This window comes from Puma concolor, chromosome D3 (assembly GCF_028749965.1).
Source record: "Puma concolor isolate L17-30 chromosome D3, mPumCon1.1.hap2, whole genome shotgun sequence".
NCBI classification, from domain to species: Eukaryota; Metazoa; Chordata; class Mammalia; order Carnivora; family Felidae; genus Puma; species Puma concolor.
The window spans coordinates 17,663,535-17,687,323 of NC_141678.1; the positions used below are offsets into that span (position 1 = coordinate 17,663,535).

General features: G+C 49.0%; 1 long non-coding RNA gene across 1 annotated transcript in view; it reads right to left on the bottom strand.

Annotated features, from left to right (window-relative positions):
- Positions 1-1,156: 1,156 nt before the first annotated feature.
- LOC147575351 (uncharacterized) overlaps positions 1,157-23,789 on the bottom strand; it is a 48,519-nt gene continuing 25,886 nt past the window's right edge. Inside the window, exon 3 of the long non-coding RNA XR_015242311.1 lies at positions 1,157-1,257. This is a non-coding gene — a long non-coding RNA (uncharacterized LOC147575351). The remainder of the gene's footprint in view (positions 1,258-23,789) is intronic.

A 23,789-nucleotide genomic window follows, 5' to 3' on the forward strand; every position in this document is an offset into this window, starting at 1 on the left:
ATTCACAGGCTTTATAGGTAGGTCATTGGCTACGGAGTAGGTTTTGAGTCCCCCTGGGACAGTTCTGCCTGCAGACGACACTTGTCCACTTTGTCATGATGCGTAACAAGACAGAAGAGGAAAGAGGGAAGGAAACAAACATTTATCGAGTACCAATAGAAGCAGACACTGGACGTCTGCCTACCTCATGTCCATCCTCTTTTCTCCTTTCTTAGCAGTATCCAGCAGAGAGGAGAATTTGCAGATAACGCCTCACATTCTGATTCATCTCTTGTAGGAATAAAACCACAAATTAATATCTCAACGAATTATCCTGCCTTATAAAACTTTGTGCAACATCAACTATCATCTCATACCAAATTCTAATATAAGCCAGGAGCAAGAGCCATTGGCCTAGTGGGAAAAGAAAAAGCCAAAACTAGAAATTCTATTTGTTTGGGGTTTGGTGGTTTGGTTTTGCTTTGCTTTGCTTTTTCCGGGGAGAATTAACAAGTTAATTTCTGTAGAGGAGAGTGCCTGGTATACAGTAAGCACATACTAACTGTGCTGTGTGGTCCAGCACAGCAGATATGCCATTCTGAAGACATGTTCACACTGTAAGAAACAGAACTGTGTTATTTCTCTGGGAGTGGCCAAATGTCTGCTTCTCAAAACAAACAAAATAATTTCTTTCCCCGAGGGAATGGGAGAGTGATCCAGGAAAATATCACCTTGCCTCCTCACCATCAAAGGTACCAAATGCATGAAAATTTAATACAGATCATTTGCATCTATCTGGGGCTTTTAGCATTTCAAAATGGTCTCACCTCAAGGCTTTGCAAGTGTCAGAAACCCAGCTCAAAATAATGAAGCCTAAAGGGGAATTTGCTGACCGGTATAACCTGGAAGTTCAAGTGTGGTTTGATCCAGGTACTCACAAGAGAGCATCAATACTAGGTTCTTTTCTGGGGCGCCTGGGTGGCTCAGTCAGTTGAGCGTCCGACTTCAGCTCAGGTCACGATCTCACGGTCCGTGAGTTCGAGCCCCGCGTCGGGCTCTGGGCTGATGGCTCAGAGCCTGGAGCCTGCTTCCGGTTCTGTGTCTCCCTCTCTCTCTGCCCCTCCCCCGTTCATGCTCTGTCTCTCTCTGTCTCAAAAATAAATAAACATTAAAAAAAAATACTGGGTTCTTTTCTATTTTTCATCTCTGTTGGCTTCACTCTCAGGTTGGTGTTTCCCCAGCATGACTGACAGCAGCTCCTTGCTCACATCCCACCAGCTAGAGATCCCAGCAAAAAAAAAAAAAAAAAAGAATATCTCTGTAGCAGTATCTCTCTCCTTAGTCCTGGAATGCATTCTTTTTTTTTTTTTAATTTTTTAAACATTTACTTATTTTTGAGAGACAGAGCATGAGCAGGGGAGAAGCAGAGAGAGAAGGAGACACAGAATCTGAAGCAGCCTGCAGGCTCTGAGCTGTCAGCACGGAGCCTGATGTGGAGCTCGAACCCACAAACTGTGAGATCATGACCTGAACCGAAGTCAGATGCTTAACCAACTGAGCTACCCAGGTGCCCCAACATTCTTTTTTTTTAAGCTTATTTATTTATTTTGAGAGAGAGTGCAAGTGGAGGAGAGGCAGAGAGAGAGAGAGAGAGAGAGAGAGAATCCCAAGCAGGCTCCACACTGTTAGCACAGAGCCGGGTGTGGGGCTAGCACTCATGAACCTTGAGATCATGACCTGAGCCACCCAGGTGCTCCAGTCCTGGAATGAATTCTGATTGGACAGCTCTGCAGTCATGTGTGTTACCTGAACCAATCATTGTGCTGGAGGATGCAGTACATGTTCTGATTGGCCAGGCCTCATGTTGCCTCTCAAGGGAGACCACCTGGAAGAAAGATGGCTTCTCACTGTAAATCAGAGTGATGTTACCAGAAGAGGGGAAAAGTATGCCAGGCTCGCATGCATAACTGATACCCCTGCAGGATCCACAACTACCATGTAGTTTTCAAGGGGCTCTATGATCCCCAAAATGATCATTTAGGGTTTTTGCTCCTTTTTAATCTCAAAGTCATGCACACTCACTGTAATGATTACTTTTATTTTACAGATGTTGAACCTGAGGTTCAGAAGGAACAAGGGACACCCAAATTCTCAGTCAGTCTGCCTCCAAAGGGCAGGGGTGTGGGATGGTCCTTAAACCACCGAGCAGATCTGTCCACTGTCTTTTCTTCTAAGGTTCATTTACAGGCCCAGGGGTCATTTTCAGGACTGTCCAAACTCTTCTTCTACTATATACATAAGCCAAAGGAACCAAACAGCGTTCCTCACCCCTCACTCCCACAACCCAGGAAGAGCAAACTTCAGGAGCCCGTCTGTAGCCACCTGGCATGGTGACTGATCACCGAGCCAGTAAGCTTGGGTTGGGTTAATACAGCAGTCACCTGAGCACTTGTTAAAATGGTAGATCCCTAAGCTCCACCCCACACGCCTGGGAAATCACAATCTCTCAGGCTATGGCATCCAGCCTCCAAGATGGTCCCCTGTGATTCCTGCCTCCCAGTGAATCCCTGGTATTTGCAACCTTTTATTGAGTCCCCTCATCCCTGAATAGGCCTGACCTGTTGTCTTAGTTAGCTCAGGCTGCTATACCCAAAAAATACCTATATGGGGTTGATGTAAACAATAAACTATTTCACAAGTTCTAGAAGCTTGGAAGTCCAAGATCAAGGTGCCAGGGTTCACTTCCTCGTTCACAGATCACCATCTTTTTGCTGTGTCCTACGTGGCAGAAGGGCGAGGGAGCTCTCTCTGTCCCTTTTATAAAGAGGTCACTCGTCCCATTCATGGAGGCCTTCGTGACCTAATCACATCGGAACGGCCCCTCTTCCTAACCTGTCCCATTGGGGATTAGGGTTTCAACGTATGAACAAGTGCTCAGTCCATAACACCCGTGTAACCAGTAGGCTATTGCGGAAGCTGACTTCTGTGGCTAGGTCATAAACAACATCACATCTGCCTTGCTCTCTCCTGAGTCAGTTGCTCTGGGGCAAGTCAGACACCATGTCACGAGGATGCGCAGCCAGCGTGACGCAGGTTTCCGCATGCCGAGGACCCGAGTTCCATGACCTGCGAAATCAGTCCTCCAGCTCCAGCCAGGCCCTGGCCCACACCCTGACCGCAGCCTCATAAGAGACCACATGCCAAAACCAACCGGGCAAGATGCTACCTAATTCCTGACCCTCAAGAGCTATGTGAAGCAAAAATGCACTGTTGTTTTAAGCCGTTAGGTTTCAGGGTGATTCGTTACATAGGAGTAGATAGTTACTGCACAGAGTGAGCCCAGAAATCTGCATGTTTTATAAGCTTCCTGGATAAGTCAGAGGTGCGTTCCGATCCCAGCCAATGCAGCCCCAGGATGTTCCTGCAGCATTGTATGGAGGGGACAGTGGCGCTCTCTCCAGGGAATTAGGAAGCAAATTATAGTCCACCCCCAAATTATAGACAGTGATGCAGGTACACAGCTATACCTTTTTTCAAAGGAGGCCTAGTGTTATTTCATGACACGTTGAATGAAACACCAGTCAGCATATACTAAGCCATCCTACTTTTGTTCCATAAGGAGTATTATTATGTAGTCCCTCGTGCCCCAGGAGTCACCCTCCTGTAAATATACAATAAAGGCTTTTATTCCCTAAAAAGAGTTTACTTCACTCCAAAAATTTCAGTGCACAAGCCCACAGCAGCCTGATCGCTTAGAATTAGTCCCAGCTGTTTCTAAAGGTTCCCCAAGAATCCATTCACCCCGGGTTCAGGAATGAGCCCACACGTCCTTTTGACCTTGGCATCCTGCTGTCCTACCTCTGTATTCTGCTGGGACGACTCCCACCCCTAACCCCAGAGGCAAGATGCTGTTCCCCCGACGAACTTCACCACACAGCCCTCGAAAACATCCAAGTGAAACCAGGCTGTAGGGTTTGTGTTTTTTTATTTTTTTTTATTTTTTTATTTTTTTTAAATTTTTTTTTTTTTTCCAACGTTTATTTATTTTTGGGACAGAGAGAGACAGAGCATGAACGGGGGAGGGGCAGAGAGAGAGGGAGACACAGAATCGGAAACAGGCTCCAGGCTCTGAGCCATCAGCCCAGAGCCTGACGCGGGGCTCGAACTCCCGGACCGCGAGATCGTGACCTGGCTGAAGTCGGACGCTTAACCGACTGCGCCACCCAGGCGCCCCGGTTTGTGTTTTTTTAACACATGTGAAGTACCTGAAAATCCCACTGTAAAAATTAGTTTTAAGGGGGGATGGGATAGGCAGTGGAGGCAGTAAAGCATAGTGGTTCAAATCCCGACTCCGCCTCTTAAATCGGCCCCTTTGCCTCATTTCTCTGCTGTCCCGCTGCCCACACAATTCCAGGGCCACAGTTCGTATTGTTTTCTATGCATATAGCACCCCCTGGAGTTGTGCCTTCGTTTCCTTGTGTAAAATAAGGAATCTAATCATAATTCATAAGGTCATTATTAGGATTGGGTAGGTTAACTCCTTCAAATAAAGCCCTTCAACAGTGCTTGGCCCAGAGCAAGCATTCAACAAACGTCACCTGTTACTTTAACTGCCATCGTTATTATCCACATAGACTCCACACACATAATCCCGCTGCCCTCCTTAGAAGTCACCCCAGTTATTGTTCAAGCAGGCACACTTGCGGAATTTTCTTTGCATTTACGTACACATAGAAACACATTTTTGCATTGGTTTTGTGTTTCTCGAATGAATGGGACCATTCTCTGTGTATTGTTCCCCGGCGGCGTGTGTCAGAGAAACACCCACATCCACAGGTACGGATCTGGCTCACTCTAGTGCAGATATACCATGGTTTGTCTAAGAGTCCCCACCAGATGGACACTTAGCTTATTCCCAGTTTTATGCTATTACAAACAACCCCTTTTGTTTGATGCTGCGGAAAACGTCAATACATGCCTCTTTGTCCATCACACTAGCGCTGAGAGGAGATTCCTAGAGGTGGCATTTGTGGGCCATAGGGTATTTGCACTTCAAATGCTGACAGATCCTCAGGCTGTGCGACACTACAGACAGCAAGATAAGAGGAGGGCCTTTGTCACATGGAGATTAATTTAGATCCATTGCGTTTTTTTAATTTTTTTTTTTATGTTTATTTATTTTTGAGAGAGAGAGACAGAGTGCCAGTGAGGGAGGGGCGGAGAGAGGGAGACACAGAATCCGAAGCAGGCTCCAGGCTCTGAGCTGTCGGCACAGAGCCCGACGCTGGGCTCGAACTCACCAACAGCAAGATCGTGACCTGAGCCCAAGCCACACGCTCAGCCAACTGAGTCACCAATTTAGAACCACTGTTAAGAAAGTTTCCTCTCTCTCCATCCTGAAGAGCAGACACTACATTCAAGCTCCATGACAAGGAGCTGCTCGCTGAGCACTAAAGACACTCTGGAGAAGGTGGGAGGTGGGGGCGGGGGTCTCCACCCCTCCAAGTTCCCACCCAGCTCCTTCTGGACGAAGAAAGATAAGGAAGAAGACCAACAACACCTCCTCATGAAGCAGGGAGCATCTCCTCCGCCGAGAAGTCCTGTCACCGCCTGCAGTGAGCCTCCTGGCCCAAATGAGACAACTGCATTGGCTGGCAGGACATTTACAGCTCTGTCTGCTAGGTCTTATACATCACCACTGGGAGGGAGACCAACCCTGGAGACCTGGGTCCTCCTCGCCAAACCCTCCCTTTCGCCTCCAGCCTCAGGTGATGGGAAGATCAAACCTGCACGTCCCTCCTGCCACTATCTGGCCCTCAATCCCCAACCCCAGTGAGCAAGGGCTCAGATGAGAACACACACCCCATCTCCCAAGAGCAAACAAGCACATGCAGGCCTGCAGCCGCCCACCTCCAAGTGCGGAGGCAGATTCTTCTCCAGCCCTGCAGGGGCACGTTCTGCTAACACACACACACACACACACACACACACACACACACACACACACACACGGTTTGCATTAGGTTCTCCTTAGAATACCTAACAGCTTCGTCTGTGCTTCAGCATTTGGGCTTTCAGGGTCTCCCCAAGAACTGTAAATAGATCATTTTTCTTATTTTCTGCTCACCGAGAATCAAGGGATGTTCCTTCTCAAAGGTAAACTCCAGTCTTCTTCCCAGAAAGCAGGAAATGCGTGTAATGTATTAAATCAGGCTTTTCCACGCGTTCCCCGAAAATGTGCAAGTTGACTCTACCCCAGGAACTCTATTAAATATGTATTTATATTTTTCATTCCTTCAACAATATTTACTGAGCACTACTACACGTAGGACGTAGTGTAGGTGCTGAGGACACAGAGGCGGAAAAAACAAGCCAAGATTCTACAGGGGTTACATTTTAGCGCACAGATACATGGGGGGAAAGCCAACAAATATTTTTTAATGTTTATTTTGAGACAGAGAGAGAGCAGGGAAGCGGCAGAGAGACAGGGGGAGAGAGAATTCCAATGCAGGGCTCGATCCCACGAACCGTGAGATCATGATCTGAGCCGACGTCAAGAGTTGGAGGCCTAACCGACTGAGCCACCCAGGCGCCCCAAGCTGACCAATATTTTTAAGTGATAAGGGTTATCCTGAGGATTGTGAGAAGAGCAGACCTTTTTTTTTTTTTTTTAATGGTTTGTGTTGTTTGAAACTTTTCCATTTGGAAAAAAAATCATAGTTTAGAAGAATATTGTTGCAGTGTGTGTTTACAATATAGTGCTACATGAAAATCACTGAGTACAGAAGAATATTCAAAGTGCTAGCAGTGTGTGTGTGTGTGTGTGTGTGTGTGTGTGTGTGTGTTGCTAGCGGTGGTTTTTGACTGGAGGAATCAGAGAGGAATGTGTTGCTTCATTTTCTTTGTGCCCTTCTGTGTTTTCCAAGTGTTACGCATCGAGCGCACACAGTTTTTATAAATAGGGGGGAAATGTTATTTAACAACAGGAACTGCTTCCTTGCCCCAAGGTATTCTATCCATCGGTCTGTCGGAATACCTGAATGTTCTCCATTAGAGTCACTCGTTTGATTAAACCCTGTTTTCGCGGAGGCGCCTGCTAAAATACGGAAGAGGAACCGCACGCTGGTCTCTGTGAGATCTCACACTGTGAAGCAGAAATGTGAACAAGGGAATCTAAAAATGAACTGTTGCTTTGGAGAGCGGGGAGCCCCCCCCCACCCCGGCCCCAGTCCCCCGGCTCAGTGAGACGCAGGCAGAGAGGGAGCAAGAAGAAGAGAAGAAGAAGGGACGGAGAAGCGGAGACCAGCGGGGCACAGTGGAGAGGAGGGGAGGAGGCATCTAGCCCAGCCGGGAGGCAGGAGGCAGGAGGCGGGAGGACTCCCATCCACGCCCCTCCACCTACTCCCACCACACCGACCCCCAAGAGTTATTCTGGAAGCAAGGTCAGCGCTAATTAGCACACTAATGAACAACCTGTTTGCTGTGAGGAAAAGGAAACCTATTTGTGCATGGTTTTCTCAGTGGTGAACAGCGTGGCCCAAGTTTCAGAAGCTCCATCTAGGGTGACGTCACCGCCCCCTGTCACAGGGGCCAGAGCTGAATGCCACAGCAGCACCCAAAGGGCTCACTCACCCATCTCTCTCTCCCTCTCTCTGTAGGTTTTCATCCAGAGTCCTGTATGGTAACACCTGACAGAGGGGAAGGCGGTCCTCAGAACCACAGTGGGAGAGCAGGGCGGGGGGGGGGGGGGGGGCCAGTCGGCCAAGAGATGAACCCTTCCCAATGTGATCCTACCATGCACGCCTCTGCTCCACGACCTCCTGCACTCCGTTCCTGGTGCCCGAACCCAAGATACCCTCAAAGCCTCCCTCTGCTCCACACGGTGACCACGCACATCGAGGGGCGGGGGGTGGGGCGGGCAGGGGGAAGCGGGGGTGCGATTTAGCCAACGTCACTTAACAAGTCAGGAGCACAGAGGACCACCAGCCAGATCGCTGACATCACGTCACTCAGCCTCCATTACAGCCCATTTCTCCTGCCCTCCCAGGAATCTGAGGTGCGACAATATTGATTATCAAGGGAAGGTTAATATGAAAAGAGAATGTACCTAAATTAAGACAGACGAGTGCAAATCTATCAACCTTACCCCAGTCCTATCAACCTGTCCGCAAGTCTTGTTGGCTCTCCCTTCAAAATCTATTGGGGATCCAGCTCCTCCTTCTTACTGAGGCCACCTGGGGCCAAGGCACCAGGATTTCTGCTGCTGCCACCTCCCTCTCTCCCAGCTTCCACCCTTGCTCCACGACAGGCCGTTCACACACACAGCAGCCAGAGTCCTTTCTTTAAGATATAGATTGGATCATGTGTCTCTTTCCAGCTTGGAGCCTCCAGCGAATGACTTCCGGCGACACTTAAAACTTTCATTTCTCACCCTGGTCTATGAGGCAGGACATGATCTGTCTGCGTATCCGACCTCCTCTCCTACAGCATTGTCCTCACGAACCCTGTCCTTTCTATTCCTGGAAAGCCCCCAGCTCTCCCCCGACCCCACCCTCTGCCCTTTGCACATGCTGGTCCCTAGCCCTGGAGTTCTCAGCCCCCAGTGTCTGCACAGCTGGCTCTTTCTCTCCCTTCAGGTCTCAACTCAGATGTCACCTCCTCCAAGAGGCCCTCCGTGAGTCCGTATAAAACCCTCTCCCCCATTTACTCCCTTCTCATCAGTTGGGTTCACTCTTTCAAAAGAATTTCTCACCCTCTGAAATTACTTTGTTCACCCATCTGTTTGTTAATTGTCCTCCCAGACCACCACATAGACACTACCGGGGCAGGGCCCAGGCCTGCTTTGTTCAAGCACCCAGTACACAGTAGGTGCTCAATAAATACCTGAGAAGAAAGGGAGGGAGGATGGGGGAGAGTGGGAGGGAGGAAGAGAGAGAACGGGAGACCTGTTGAGCTCCTCACGCCACAACTCCAAATACTCAAGTAACAGTCAGCTGACCAGGGCAGCAAGCCTGGAGCCGGCCCCACCCTCCATCAACACTGCGACAGCGGGTATTGTGTGTCGCTTGGCATGAGCCCCCATGTGACCGGTCATGGCTATTCAGAACAGCCAGGGCCTCTGCTAATGAGGTGAGCAGCCATTTTCTCCAAAGCTTGTAACATCACTGAGAACGCTTCTCTCCAGGTCAGGTTTATGGCTCTTACCTGACGCTCATTATAGGGTGTTATAATAGGTCTGAGAAAAATAGCCAACACCTGTGGAATTCTGCCTCCCAGGGTCCGGCCTTGGCCTTGGGTCCTGAGGTACACGGGTGCCCATATCACAGGCTCGGCAGTCTACACTGAGCTGGGGAGAGGATCCGACCTGCCTGGTGCTGAAAATCCCTTCCCCCTGCTCTACAAGGAGCAGGGGCCCAGGCCAAACCAACCATGGATGATCCCCCTCAAATCTCACTCTCTCCCTCTGGCAAGAAGAAAGTGATATTGATTCTGCAGGCTCTGGGGATGGTAAATTTGCCCTTGTCAGGCAGGCTCTACCAAGCTGGGGAGAAAACAAACCACTCCAGCACCTAAATCTAGTAAACCGAGGAGAGGTGGCAGCCAGGATTGCTGCAGGGAGGGGAGGTAGGGGCCAGGAGAGATTTACGGGGCACCAGCAGGAGAGAAATGGGGGTGGTTGAGCCATTCTTCTGCCAACCCCAGATTTATACACTCCAGGCCTAGTTCACTGTCCCCACGGGACCTCAGGGACCTTTTGGTCTCTCCTCCTAGCCTTGGGGAGATTAATCACACAGAGAGGAGGCGAGTGTCGGTATATCGCTGTGGGTGTGGGTGTGCCTGTGTGTGTGCTTGGATATGTGTGTGAATTGTGTGTCTTTGTGTGTTGGCTTCAGTGCACTTGTGCATTTTGTGTATGTATGCGTTTGTGTTTCTCTTCGGCTACTCCTTTCAAATATATGCTATCAGTATCTCTCTGAAACAGCCTTTGGGGAGTTGAGCCTCCTCTACCAATGTCATGAAGCTTCATCTTCCCTTCTTGAATGTCAAGGCACCTTTTCCCATGCTGACCACAGAGCAAACCTTGGAGGTGGTCTTGGGTTATATCCAGGGATAAATGAACATCTGTGATTGCAGTATGCTAAGAAAATGAGATGGGTAGCCCTAAGCCCCTAGCTGGTGAATACCCTCCTCTTTCCTTCTTGCAAATCACTTCTGGTTTAGAGCAATGATTTTATTTATTTATTTATTTTTTCAACGTTTATTTATTTTTTTTGGGACAGAGAGAGACAGAGCATGAACGGGGGAGGGGCAGAGAGAGAGGGAGACACAGAATCGGAAACAGGCTCCAGGCTCCGAGCCATCAGCCCAGAGCCTGACGCGGGGCTCGAACTCACGGACCGGACCGCGAGATCGTGACCTGGCTGAAGTCGGACGCTTAACCGACTGTGCCACCCAGGCGCCCCTAGAGCAATGATTTTAAAATCCTGTGTCTGGGGGCGCCTGGGTGGCTCAGTCAGTTAAGCGTCTGACTTCGGCTCAGGTCGTAATCTCACAGTTCATGAGTTCAAGCCCCACGTCAGGCTCTGGCTCTGTGCTGACAGCTCAGAGCCTGGAGCCTGCTTCGGATTCTGTGTCTCCCTTTCCCTCTGCTCCTCCCTGCTCACATGCTATCTCTCTCTCAAAAACAAATAAGGATTTAAAAAAAATTTTTAATAACATAAAATCCTGTGTCTGTAGTCTTTTTTATTTCAACATGAGCAGCCCTTCAATTCTCCCTACCTCTGCCTTCATGACCTGAATGTTACCAAATGAGGTGGCAGCATCAGAAAAATCAAAGCAGGCTGAGTCCTTAAGTCATTGCATGAGGGACCACCACCTAGAGGGTTGACTGACCCTCACCAGAATTCATAGAGGAGAAATACAGCTTTGTGGTATGAAGCCATGGAGATTTCTGGGCGTGCTTGTTACTGCAGCATTAGTGGGCTTATCCTGACTAATATAACACCTAAACCATTATATATATATATATCCTTGGTGAGATACACCAAAACACTTTGGGATGTGCTGAATCTGACTATTTCTAAGGTCCTATTCATGTCCAACATGAAGATCCTAACCTCTTATGATGGAATGTCCTTCATTCTTTCCCCAGTCATATGACTAGAATCTCTACGCAGATGAAATCTCATCCCGACATTGCCACCCAGCCCTCTGGAGTGTTAGGAGATAAGTCGAAAGATGCTGCCGGGTTCTCCCATTATGGCAAAACATGAAACTGAGGTGTCTTTATTGTGACCATGAGGCTTCTATGTTTACTACTCACCTCAGGACTCGGCCAACTGTATGTCACCCTGTGCTGGGCAACTGTTCCCAACCCAACCCAAATCCCTTCTCTCCAGGTGCCTTTCTATGATCAAGACCCTTCTGATTAAGGACACCACTTTGAAATTATCCACAGAAGACTCCCCAGAAGTACCTTTTGGCTTCAAGCAAGCCCGGTGCCTTGAGGGGCTTATCCTGGCTCTTGTCCAGGTGAATTGGTCACTCATGTCTAACGACAGTGCCAGTGACCTAGGTTCAAATCCCCACTCTGGCATGTCCTAGCTGTGTGATCTCTTGGCAAGTTTCTTAGCCTCTCTGGGCCTCATGTTCCTCATCTGTAAAATATAGACAACAACAGTAGCTACCATGGGGTTGTCCTGAGGAAATATAGAACATGAAACTGGTTCTCCAAGCTGAAGTGAATCAGAGTAGCCCTTCATGTAAGCAGAACAGGGAAATACACTGTGTTCAAAAGTTCTTTTCCTCCCTGATCTGGCAAAGTGTCAGTACTTTTGCCATTAGAGTCACCAGTTTGCATTAGGATATTGCCACTAGAAATAAACTCGATCTGACAGACTAGCCCTTTGACTCACTATTGCTCTCTAGCTAAGACTGGCTTCTCGAATGTGTCATTGCTATCAGGAATGGGAGGCAATGAGACATGGGACTAGTGGATTTTCATGATGAGAAGGAGAGTCCATGCTTGGGCATTTCTGGAGAAGTACAGGTCAAATGATAAGAAGCCCCAGGCACTAAAGAGACAGCATGAAAGTAGTATATGAATCACTTCACTTGAGGTCACTGTTTCTTCCTGCATAAAAGCCATAGGATGTACTGAGAGTATAAAGTGGATGCCACAAATTTTAAAGTGTAGTGGACTGACTTGTTATCATTGCTATTGCCATAACCATTATAATCTGCCCTACTCACAAAAGCCCTTACAAAACCACCCCTCCCTCAGTGCTCCTTACACCCTCTCCTTCCTGTGTGGTTGGATGAATCAAAACCAACACTCTCCAATTTCCAGGACTCTCCTGGAATCATTGTTTGTTCTCCAAGAGGGTGGATTTTAATTCCTTTGTAGGTGAAAGCCTGGCTTCCATTCCCTCTCTGCTGTCATGGAAACCAGGGCACTAGCAACCTGGCATGGAAACAAGAATATGATTTTTTTTTTTTCTTTCACCAAGCAGAGGAGAGGCTAAGACAACTTCTGGGCAGGGGGAGGAGGCCTTACAGTCGATTTGATCTCCTTTTGTGAAGGAACAGCTACCCAGAAGATGCTAACAGAAGGTGCCTCCTGGAGCTGTTCAGCCACAGAGCCCTGGAACTGACTTCAGAACCATGGAAAGCTCCCTAGGACTTAAAGGTTGAGAGAGGAGGCTACACCATATCCTGACTTCTAGAAAAGCAGAGTATTAAAGATGGGGACTGTGCTGTGTTTAAGAGTGTCAGAACCACAAAGAGGAAATGTGAAATATCATTTAGTTCACAATCCCTCAAAGTGTGTTCTGAGGGCCTGCATCAGAATCATCTAAAACGCCATTCCTTCCAACATCTGAATCCTTCTCCGTGGGGCAGAGTCCTGCATTGTGCATTTTAACACACTGCCTCAAAAAATTCTGATGCACATCAAAGCTTGAGGCCAAGTGATCTAGTGCCACACTCGTATTTTTCAGGTGGGGAAATGTGCTAGTCAAAGTGACGTGCATTTTCTCAGTTCAAACAGCAAGTTGCAACCAGAATCCATGTGTCCCAATTACCAAGATTTCTCTGAACCATCCAGCACTGCTCCGAAGTCCCATTTCAAAACCCTACCCTAAGTACCTATGCTGATGGCCCTGGCGAGCACATGAGATAATCATGCCTTAGGTCATCTCTCTGAGAGCTCTCTCCTACGACACAAATTCTCACTGGGAGAGGCAGACTGTCTTACCACCATATTCATATCCCTGGAATCTAACAGAAACACGGATGCTCAGTGCATGTTGGCTGAACTAACTAATCGATTCGTGTACTAATGGATGAATGAACTCCTCAACAATGAGGTGTGATGTCTCTTTAATGGAGCTATAATAAAAATTCACATTTATTGAGCAAGCTTACATGCCAGTTTCAGGGCTAAGAAATCAACACTCAGAGCCCATTGGGTTTGCACAACAACCCAATGAGATAGGAACTATTATCGTCCTTAATTCAAAGATGAAGAAATACAGCGTGGAGAGGTGTAGCAATTTACCCAGGGTGCACACAGCTGTGGCAGAGCTGGGATTCACACCCAGGTGTACTAAATCCAAAGGCTGAGCTCCGAGCCACATTTTTTGGACACACCAGGAAAAGGCACTTGCCCTAATGAATGGCCTCTGTGCAGTGGGAAGAAGGTTAAAGAAAAGGATATTCAAGCCCCTGCGATGTGTTTGGCCACTAGCCAGAGCCTCTGCTTTGAGCTTACCAAAGAGAGGTTAAACCCACCCACCTATCCATCCATCCATCCATCCATCCATCCATCCATTCCTTCATTCTGAAAATATGTGTTGGCCACCTAGTGTGTGCCAGGCCCTGTTCTAGATACGAGGGTACGGTAGTGAAGATAGACAAGGTTTCTGTTCTAGTTGAGGGAGACAATCAGCACACAAAGAACTAACAAATAGGTACTGCGGTATCAGGCAGTGATGAGAGCTAAGAAGAATACAGCAGGGCAAAGGGGATAGAGAGTGACAGGGCATGGAGGGAAACAGCCAGGAGGGCTACTGACACACAGCAGCTGTGTCTGCAAGAACCCCAAACAACTAGCTGAAAAATAACATGTCAGGAAACCCACTGGTTGGCATCAGAACAACCAAACCGTCTCAGTGCGTTTTCTCCACTGAACTCATCTTATGTTGTCTTATTTTTTCTCTTTTAACAGAATCATTGATGAATAGATAGAAATAGAACCCGAGAGCCGGAGGCTATGACCGATGCTCCATTCTCTGGCCCAGCCCGGGCCTTTTTTCTGGTTGAGATAGCCCTGCTGTGAACAGTAAGGACTGGCAGGAGTGCCCGCTCAGGGCTCAGAAATAAGAACAGAGGCCTGTCCATTGACAATTGTGTCAGTTGGGATTCTCTGGATACAGGTCACGGTAGTTTTCTAAATCTAACATTAGGAATAAAAGGGGACACGTAAGGGTACAGAGTGTTTCAAAAAAAACCAGGCTAGGGACATTCCGGGACTCAGGAGGGACCTGAATGAGCAGCAGAAGGCTCTCAGGATGCCTGCTTCCTCTCTACGTCTGCCACTCAGCCTGCTTCTCTCTCTGCGTGTGGGCTGTCCAGTTTATGTGACGAGCCAGAAGCTAGCTGCCCACCGCTCCTGAGTTTTATAATGCTGCTCAAAAGCATCCCTCTGACACTAAACCTTCTTAGTCCCGATCTCAGATTCCCAGGGAAGAGGTTCTACTTGGCACATTTGGGGCTAGGGACTCCCACCTACGGTCAGTCGGCTCTGGCCAGGGAGAGGAGAACTTCATCGAACAATCATGGCGAACCTGTGTATCAGAAGAGTAATGGAGGAATTGTTTTCAGGACTGATGGAATCAGAGTGACCCACACAGGATCTCATAAACTTGCCATGACTATGATATATCCCAGACCCTAAAAATAGAGAAAATGCATACTCCAAGGGTTGAGCAATTTGACCGGGTAAGAACTTGGGGTCCATACTACATGGAAGCCAGTGATGGGGATGAGAGAGTTAAGCCGAACCCATGAACTCTGAAAAGCACCCAACTCCACTCGGTAGTCATTGAAATGGCCTCCATAAAGCTCCGAGGCAAAATTATAGATCATCATTTTAATTGAGTGCAATTGGCTATACATTAATATTCATGATTATTAGAGCAGCTAATTTTCCTCTTTATAGAAAGTGAGTGGGGGATCATTTCAGCTGCTACTTACTTTTCCTCCCTTAGATTTCTGGGGGGGAGGTGAAAGAATAAAAGACACAGCACTTGAAATCAGCCATCAATTCCTGAATGTTGGGTAATTATTAAGGATTTTTAATTGCTTTGACCTCTTAGACGGGGCTGGGGAGAAGCATCTTAGGAATATAAAAAACACACACATACACGAGCCTCCAGAAATGGCTCCTCCGGTTGGATGAAAGCAGATTATCTAAATGAGAATCTGAGCCATTCCTCAGCCCCACTAGCCTGCCAAGGATAATAGTAACAACAGCAACAACCACAATGATTGGATTGCCATCAGAGCCCAAGCGGGATGAGGAGGATATCTGCCTGAGGGTACAGCTAACATGGGCTAAGAGAGAACAGGCAGGGTGACAAGGGGGTCCATGCAAGGTAGCAGTGGCAGGTGTAACAGGAAGATTGTTTCATCGGTCAGACAGTTAAATATACTGAGGAAAATGGCAGCCAGCTTTCTCATCATCAGAAGGGAGTTACAAATATGGAAATGGAAAGAATCAGAATAAACTCGATGGTGATAGATTTGAATCAGAGATATCAATGTGACTTTATGCTTTTCAGTATATAGAAAAAGTCTAGAAATAAATACAGACGTGAGCATGTCTGTGTGTGTGTGTACACATGTGTGCACACATGCGTGCACACGCACGCACACACACACACACACACACATCCCTGAGCTTTGTCCACGGAGGGGCTCTCAGAACTGTGATGCCCCAACAGCAATACACACACCAGGACCAACTTTACTTCTAGATATCCCCCACTAAACTGAACCAGGGCTCTCTTGAGAAATGGTTGATTCCAGAGCTGCTGGCTCAGGGAGAGTACAGGATGAGCCTAGAACATCTTGCTGGGCCAAAAAGCAAAGCAGTGCTCAGAGTAAAATGGAGGTTGTATCAAGGGACGCAGAAGACAGCTTGAAGGGACTCTCACTGGCCCAAAAATGAGGCAATCTGACCACTAAAATAAATGATAATAGTAATGGATTAAATCCTCTAAGTAAAATAGCAAAGAATTAGTTCGTAATGTTATGAATGAATGAATGAATGAATGAATGAATGAATGATTTGGTGACGACATTTACATAGTTTCAAAGAGCTGGGGCTCCTGGGTGGCTCAGTTGGTTAAGCATCCGATTCTTGATTTCGGCTCAGGTCATGATCTCGTGGTCATGATACCAATCCCTGCATCAGGCTCTGCACTGACAATGCAGATCTTGCTTGGGATTCTCTTTCTCCCTCTCTCTCTACCCCTCCCCCACTCATGCTCACTCTTTTTCGCTGTCTCTCAAAATAAATAAACAGTAAACAAAAAAAAAAGAACCTTTCCACAAAAATATTAAGACAGAGGAAAAGAGTAACTTCACAGCAAAAAGAAGCTTGGCAGAAACCACCTTACTCATATGACTAAAGAGAACAGACCAATAATGGGACGCATGGAAATCACATGCCACCTGGCAGGATTCAATAAGGACACAGCATTGCTCCTGTGCCAAAGATGCTCGATGCAAAGCTAAACTCAAGGGAACATCAGACAAACCCAAACTGAGGGACATTCTGCAAAATGATGGGCCTGTCCCCTTCAAAAGGTTGAAGAATGCTCCAGACTAGAGGAGACTCAAGAGACAGGACACCTACAGGCAACGGGCAATCCTGAACTGGACCCTTCTGTTACAAAGGACATTATTGGGACAAACAGCAAACGTCGAATGGGATCTGAGGATTAGAGGTTAGTAATGTGTCAGGGTTAGTGTCCTGATCCTAACAGTTTTATTGTGACGATCTCAGAGCCTTCCTGTTTTAGGGAAATAAATTCTACTATATTCAGCGGTCATGGATCATCAGGTTGGCAGCTTTCTTTCAAATGGCTCTGGGGGAAAAAAGGTACTTGTATTGAACTTACAACTTTCTATTGATAATTGCCAACTTGAGTGCCTACCGTGTGCCGTGCACTCCATCACCGCTTCTATCTTACAAATAGCCTTACAAAATATCTCTAGTTCATTTTACAGGTGAGGAAACAGAAGTTCACAGAGGTTAAGCATCGTGCATAAGACTGTTACTTCTTTCATTAGACAAGTACTCATCACATCTCTGGGGGCTGTGTGAGGCACCAGCACATAGAGTAAGGAATAAAATAAGCATGCCCGACCTTCATGAAGTTTCCAGCCCAGGAGGAATAGAGGCAATAACCAAGAAAGCAAACAAGGAAATAGTTCCAGCGCGTGACGAGGGCCACGAAGGTACCAACAAGAGGTGTCGGGAAAGATAACGTTGGAGGGTAAAGGATGAGCCAGGTCGTGTGGACCTTTATAAAATTTGGGTTGCATTCTAAATCAGTGGGAAATCACGAACATGATTAATGCAGGGGAGTGGCTGGATCTGATTCATATTTTAAAGGAATTCCCTCATTGTGGAGAGAGATAAGACGGGGCAAGAAGAGAAAATGTAGGGGCCAGAGAGCTAGTAGACGGCAGAGCCAATGTGTCCCCCACCCCCCACCCAGATCTGTGTGACCTCACTCTCTTGACACTGAGGGCATGCACTCTGGGTGCCTTCCCATGTTCTCCTGCACTTACCAGGTCTGGGCATCCAGCCCAAATTCCAACTGTCAGCTCCCTGCCTTGGGCTTTCTCTGGCCGTCCAGAGCAGGTCGACAGTGGCCGGAATCAATGCTGGCTCTGTCACCGGGAGAGCATCCCTCGACTGGTGACACTGGAGCATCCCTTGACCAGTGACTTGTCAGACCTAGTGGATAAATACCATAGCTCCCTAGAGCAGGAAGTATTGAGCGAAATGAGCCACGTCATAGCAATCTGGGGCCAGTCCGTGTTACATAGAGTCTAAAGATGGCCGGGGGGGGGGGGGGGGTGGTGAGCTCTGGAATTAAATGAGATCTGGGTTCTAACCCCAGTTCTGCCACTTAGTGGGAGACGGAAGTGAGAGGCGCACAGGCTCCTTAGGCTGGGGCCAGCGAAGACCTCCCTCCTTTTTGTTGTTTGAATATCTTCCGTTTTGGGTCTTCCGGACCCAGGGGCACCAGCAATGGCCAACAGAACTTTCTGCGATCCGGGGAACGTTCTTTACCTGCACTATCCAGTCTGGTAGCCACTAGTCACATGTGGCTATGGAGTACTTAAAATCTGATTAATGCAGCTGAGGGACTGAAGTTTTCATCTGACACCATTTTCATGAATTTGAATGTAAATAGCGACACACAGCTACTGGCTTCCACGTTGGAGGGCGCGGGTCTACCCCCTTGGGACAAACGCTAGGGCACATCCCGCTGGAATGGGCACCCGCACCCGGCTTCCGAGCTCTCCGGAGAAAGGCAGCCGGTGGGAGCAGCAAACCACACACCCAAAGCCACGTGACCCCTGTCCTCTGGTCGCCAGGATCAGCCACTGGGCTTCTCTCTCCTTTGTCCTGCCTGAACAGTGCTGTTCCTTTTCCGAGATGCACATGCATTTTCATAAGAACATACAGTGCTAAATTGCATCTCTCCCTCTCCTGACACAATTCTCTCTCTAACGAGATTTCCCCCATTTTCCACAGCAGCTGTGCTGAAAAGCCATCTTCTGATTGAGCCGTGATGCCTGAACGCAAGGGATGGGCGGGGCATGAGGCACAAAGCCAGAGGGATTTAGGTCTATTTTCTCACCTCTTTGGGGACAGCCAGCTAATATAATCAAGCCAAAGACGATTTCCCTAACGCCCGCTGCGAGGCCAGCTGACTGGCACCTGCCTCGGCCGCTTGTAATTGACGACGTGGCCAACAGACGGAGCCTCGGCCGTGGGACAGCCCGGCCCGGGGGCCTCGCGTCTCTGGAGTGAACTTTCTGTTGCCCTTTACGAAGGGTGAAAACAGAGACCCATTTCTTGCGAGAAGATGAGCGGAATTTATTCTCTAATAGGAGATGGCGAGAGGAACTTTGGTGGTCTGAGAGCTCTTCGGGCAAGCCGAGCAGAAGTGACGCTTTCCCTTGTCCCTTAATAGCCATTCTGGAGCCCTGGTCTATTTAGCCCCCACCCGTCACTGACCCCAGCCCTTTCTCCCCACCTCCCGTCATCTCTCACCTGCAGGAACAAAATCACCTTCTCAAAGACCTCCCTGCGGGGCGCCTGGGTGACTCAGTCGGTTAAGCCTCCGACTCGATTTGGGCTCACAGTTCATGGGTTCAAGCCCCGGGTCGCGCTCTGTGCTGACAGCTCAGAGACTGCTTGGGATTCTCTCTCTCCCACTCTCTCTGCACCTCCCCTCCCTCTCTCTCTCTCTTAAAAAACAACAACAAAAGGCTTCCTGGCTTGCATTCCGCTCCTCTCACACCACAGCCAGCGTAACTACTGGCGGGCAGGACAGGCCATGTTATGGGGCTGTAACAATCAGTCCTCAAAAGCTAGTTACTCCCAACCATCATGACAATCAGGGTTCAGTTCTTGCTCCGGTTCCGTTCAGCTAGGACGTCGGCTCCATGGCCCCACCTGCAGGATGCCAGGACAGACGCTGAGGGCCGCTCCAGATGGAAAACGGACAGCCACCCCTCACTCCCCAGGCTCCCTGCACGCTGCAGGCTGTCGTGCCCTCCACCCTGGCCTCGTCTCCTCCTAGGCCAGGCTGCGACAAGGGCCAGGAGGCTGCAGAATCTCCGAGGGGACAAATCACCCTTCCTGTCAATTGCATTGCGACAGTTTATGTCAGGAAGAAAACAAACGCGCACACGGGGACACTCCCTCCCCGATTTAGCACAGGGCCTATTCCCTCATCGCTTGGGCACCTACGCCGAGATCCACAAAGCAGTGAGTCCCAAGTGCTGATTGAGGTTTTACTTTATAGTTGTTAGGATTATGAGAAGAAAGTGTTTGTTAAAAAAAAAAAAAAAAAAAAAAAAGTGTTTGTGGACAGGCCACCCTACTTTTTTTTTTTTTTTTTAATGGTTAAAATGAAGATTTCACACCAGTAGCAGAATCATCCGATGAAGAGGGAGGAGGAACCTTTTCCTGGCCTGGCCAGTGCCTATTTCACATCCTTGTGGACGATTTTCCAGGCCAGGAAGAAAGACATTAAAAAGGTGGCTCTTGGGATGCCTGGAAGGCTCAGTCGGTTAGGCGTCTGAATTCAGCTCAGATCGTGATCTTGCGGTTTGTGAGTTTGACCCCACATCCGGCTGCCTGCTATGAGCACAGAGCCCGCTTCGGATCCTCTGTCCCCCTCTCTCTCTGTCCCTCCTGCACTCGTTCTCTCTCTCAAATACTTTTTAAAAAAAAATTAAGGTGGCTTTCTTTTTCTTTTTCTTTTTTTAAGCAGCCTGAGCAGAAGCTGGGGCCTGGGGTTCCTGAGTTCCTCTCTGGTGAGGGGAGAGGGGGGAAGCCGGAGACCAGGTGACTCCCAGTTCTGCCGATTAATATCTGTGTGTGATTTAGCCTCAGTCTCCCTATCTGTCAAACGGGGATGCAAATAAGTTTGTTTGAGGATTAAATGGTAGAGTGAAAACAAAGTGCCTTATATATTGTAGGCATTCTATATTTTGAAGTGCTTTTACATTTTGGGGTTGCTCTGGCTCCTGATGTGTCTTCCCCACGTCTCTACGAGCCCGCCACTGCCCTTCCTTCAGGGCCACCTCTGCTGGGAAGCCCTCCTTGATTGGATTTCCTTAGCCAATGAAGATCTTGGTCACCTCCGAATCTGCATGCTCTTTAGGCCTCGACTATGAATTCTGGATGATTCTCGTCTCCCCAGCTAGACCTAAGCTAGAAACGGAGCTCTGATTTCTTCGTGTCTGTTGCTGAATCCAGCAGGGGTTGGATGCACAGCTCAATATCATTCTCTGTGTTCCCTTCTCCCTTGACCAGTCTTCAGACCACCCTTTGAGGGAGGTTTCAAGGGCAAATTAGGCCCTGCTGTGGCCCAGGTTACATGACAAGTCAGGAGCACTTATGGCCACGCACCCCCCCCCCCACCTCGCCACCCCACTCCCGCCCTCCCCACCCTCTCACCCATGCCTCCAGCCGGGCCGAGCTCTCTGCCCTTGTGCGTTTTCCAGACTCCATCCCACAAGCTGCTCTGCTTTCAAAACACCCACCCTCCTCTCCGTCACTTGGTCTCCTGCTGCCCTGTCCAACTCCTCTCATTCTCCTCCTCTCGGTCCCAACCTCCTTGAGGACAGGGACCTGGCGTGCCTCAGTACTTGCCATGCCCTGGGGGCCGCGGCACCCAATCACAAGCAAGTGAATGAGTCCCTCTGTTCTATCTAGGGAACAGGAATTACAAACGAAGCTCTCTGCTTGGCTGGCAGGAAGAGGAGAGGCAGGAAGAGGCTGGCAGACACAGAAACCCCCTCACACACACTCACCCCAGGAGCGGAGGTGATGGAGAAGACGATCGGGCACTGACCCGTGCTACAAGCCGGGTGGACGTCAGAAACACTCTGCTATGCGAAAGAAGCCAGACCTGAAAGGCCACATAGTGTACAATTCCATACATACGAACTGCCACGAAGAGGCAAATGTGTAAGACAGAAAATAGATTAGTGGGGGAAAGGGGGGGGTGTTACTAATGGGAAGTAGGCTTCTTCTGGGGCAGGTTAACGTGTTCTGGGATTAAATAGCGGTGATGGTTGTACAACCTAGGGAGTATACTAAAACCACTGAATTTTATACCTTAAAAAGGGCAAATTTTATGACATGTGGATTATAGCTCAATAAAAAAAGATGATGATAGATATTTTTTAAGTTATACCAGCTACTTGATTACAGTTGATGATGGTTAGTATGTCGAGATCCATATGCTTTGATGAACATGTTTCTTCCTCTGCAATAATACCGCAGTATCTTTTTTTCATAAATAAACCTGAAGTGTGGTCCTTTAAATTAAAAAAAAAAAAAAAAAGAAAGAAAGGACCAGAGTGGTTAAGGTGATCTCCTCTTCCTGCTTCCCCATCAGCTCCATACGGTCAACGGTCTCACCTCCTGTGTGAACCACACCGTCCTTAGTTTGAACCCCGGATGTTACCACCCTCAGGGCAGCCAATCACAGCCACACGGCTACAAGCAAGGGACGGAAGTCACCTTTCCCCGGATACTCTCCCGGCCGGCTCCGAGCCCCCAACCGAAAGCAGGACTGGCTGAGAAAACCAGGCCCGGGAGCCCCCAAGTGTAGACAGGCAGCACAAGAAGAAGATTGCAGACCGGCCCCAACCTTCACCTCCTCCCTCGTCCAGGCCCTCTGCCGCCTTCCCGCCCCTAGAGGCACGGTGTCTGGTCCGCCGAGGTGAAGCTTGGATGGGAGTTGGATTTGCGCCAACGGTGTGCTCGCGGACGCAGCCTGTGCAAAGTCCTAAATACGCTTTTGCACTTGGCTGGTGTCTCGTGCCTTGGCCGTGGGCACTGGCATGGGAAGAGAATGCCCTGGGCAGCCTGCTGGTGCCAGGAGGCCAAAGGCGAAGGTGTGAAAGCCTGAGCCTCCTCTGCAGCCTGGAAGCCCGGCACAGCTGAGCCCAGCTCCTCCTGAACCGCAGATGGGCCGCGTGAGGGGGACGGACGTGCCGGGGCTAAGCCACGGTACCTCGGTGTGGCTGCCCACGGAGCTGACTAGTGCTTCCGGACACACGTGGCCACACATCCTGGCCTCCCCGAAGACAGGGACCTCGGCTCCCAGGAGACGAAGCGCTGGGACTTGTCCCTGAACTCCAGTCCTGCCAGCCCCTAATACCCTGGGCCCACCAGTGTGGTGGGAGGAAGTTTCTCGGGCAGCGATGACCCCCTGTGCACCTTGGCGACGTTGCACTGGGGTCTCCTCCCCTCCACCTGCAGGGAAGGAGTGGATGGAGGCTGAGAGGGGCTCTCGGGTCCTCTTCTCTTGAGGACTCTGGGTCGGGCAAGAACTGGGATGGAGGACCGATGATTCCCGCACAGGGGCCCAGGACCTGTGGGCTCCGCTGTGGGCCCTCTTGGGGACACTGCTCTCAGGAAGGCTCAAACCTCTGTCAAAGTCCAGAAGGCAAGAGGCGGCCACCAAGTATCTGCTGAACGTGTGCCAAACTGCTTGGGTTTAAATCCCAGCTCCTTCCCTTGCCACCATGTAACCTGAGCTCTCTGTGCCTCAGTGCTCCCATCCGTGAAATGGGGATCTCACGACAACAAGAAAACGGCATTTGTCCCACGGGATTGTTATGAAGATTAAATCAGACGGGTACTCGTAGAGCAGTCCGCACAATGCCTAGGTCATACTGAGGGCTCAGTCTTCGCTACTGTCGTTACTATTATTTTCAATGTTATGAAGGGAACCAATGGGTGGAGAGGGAAAGAGTAAGACAGGGGATATACTTAGTGAAGATGGTCATAAAACGCTGTGCCCGACATCTCATTTCAGCTGAGGCTTGGAAGGATAAGGAGCCAGACATGTGGAAGAGGTGGAGGAAAGGGCATCCCGGACTGAGGGAACAAGTGCAAAGATCCTGAGGTAGGACAGAGCTTGATGCTCCCGCAAAACTGAAAGGGGCTGTGGATGCAGCAAGTCCAGCTCCTTCCA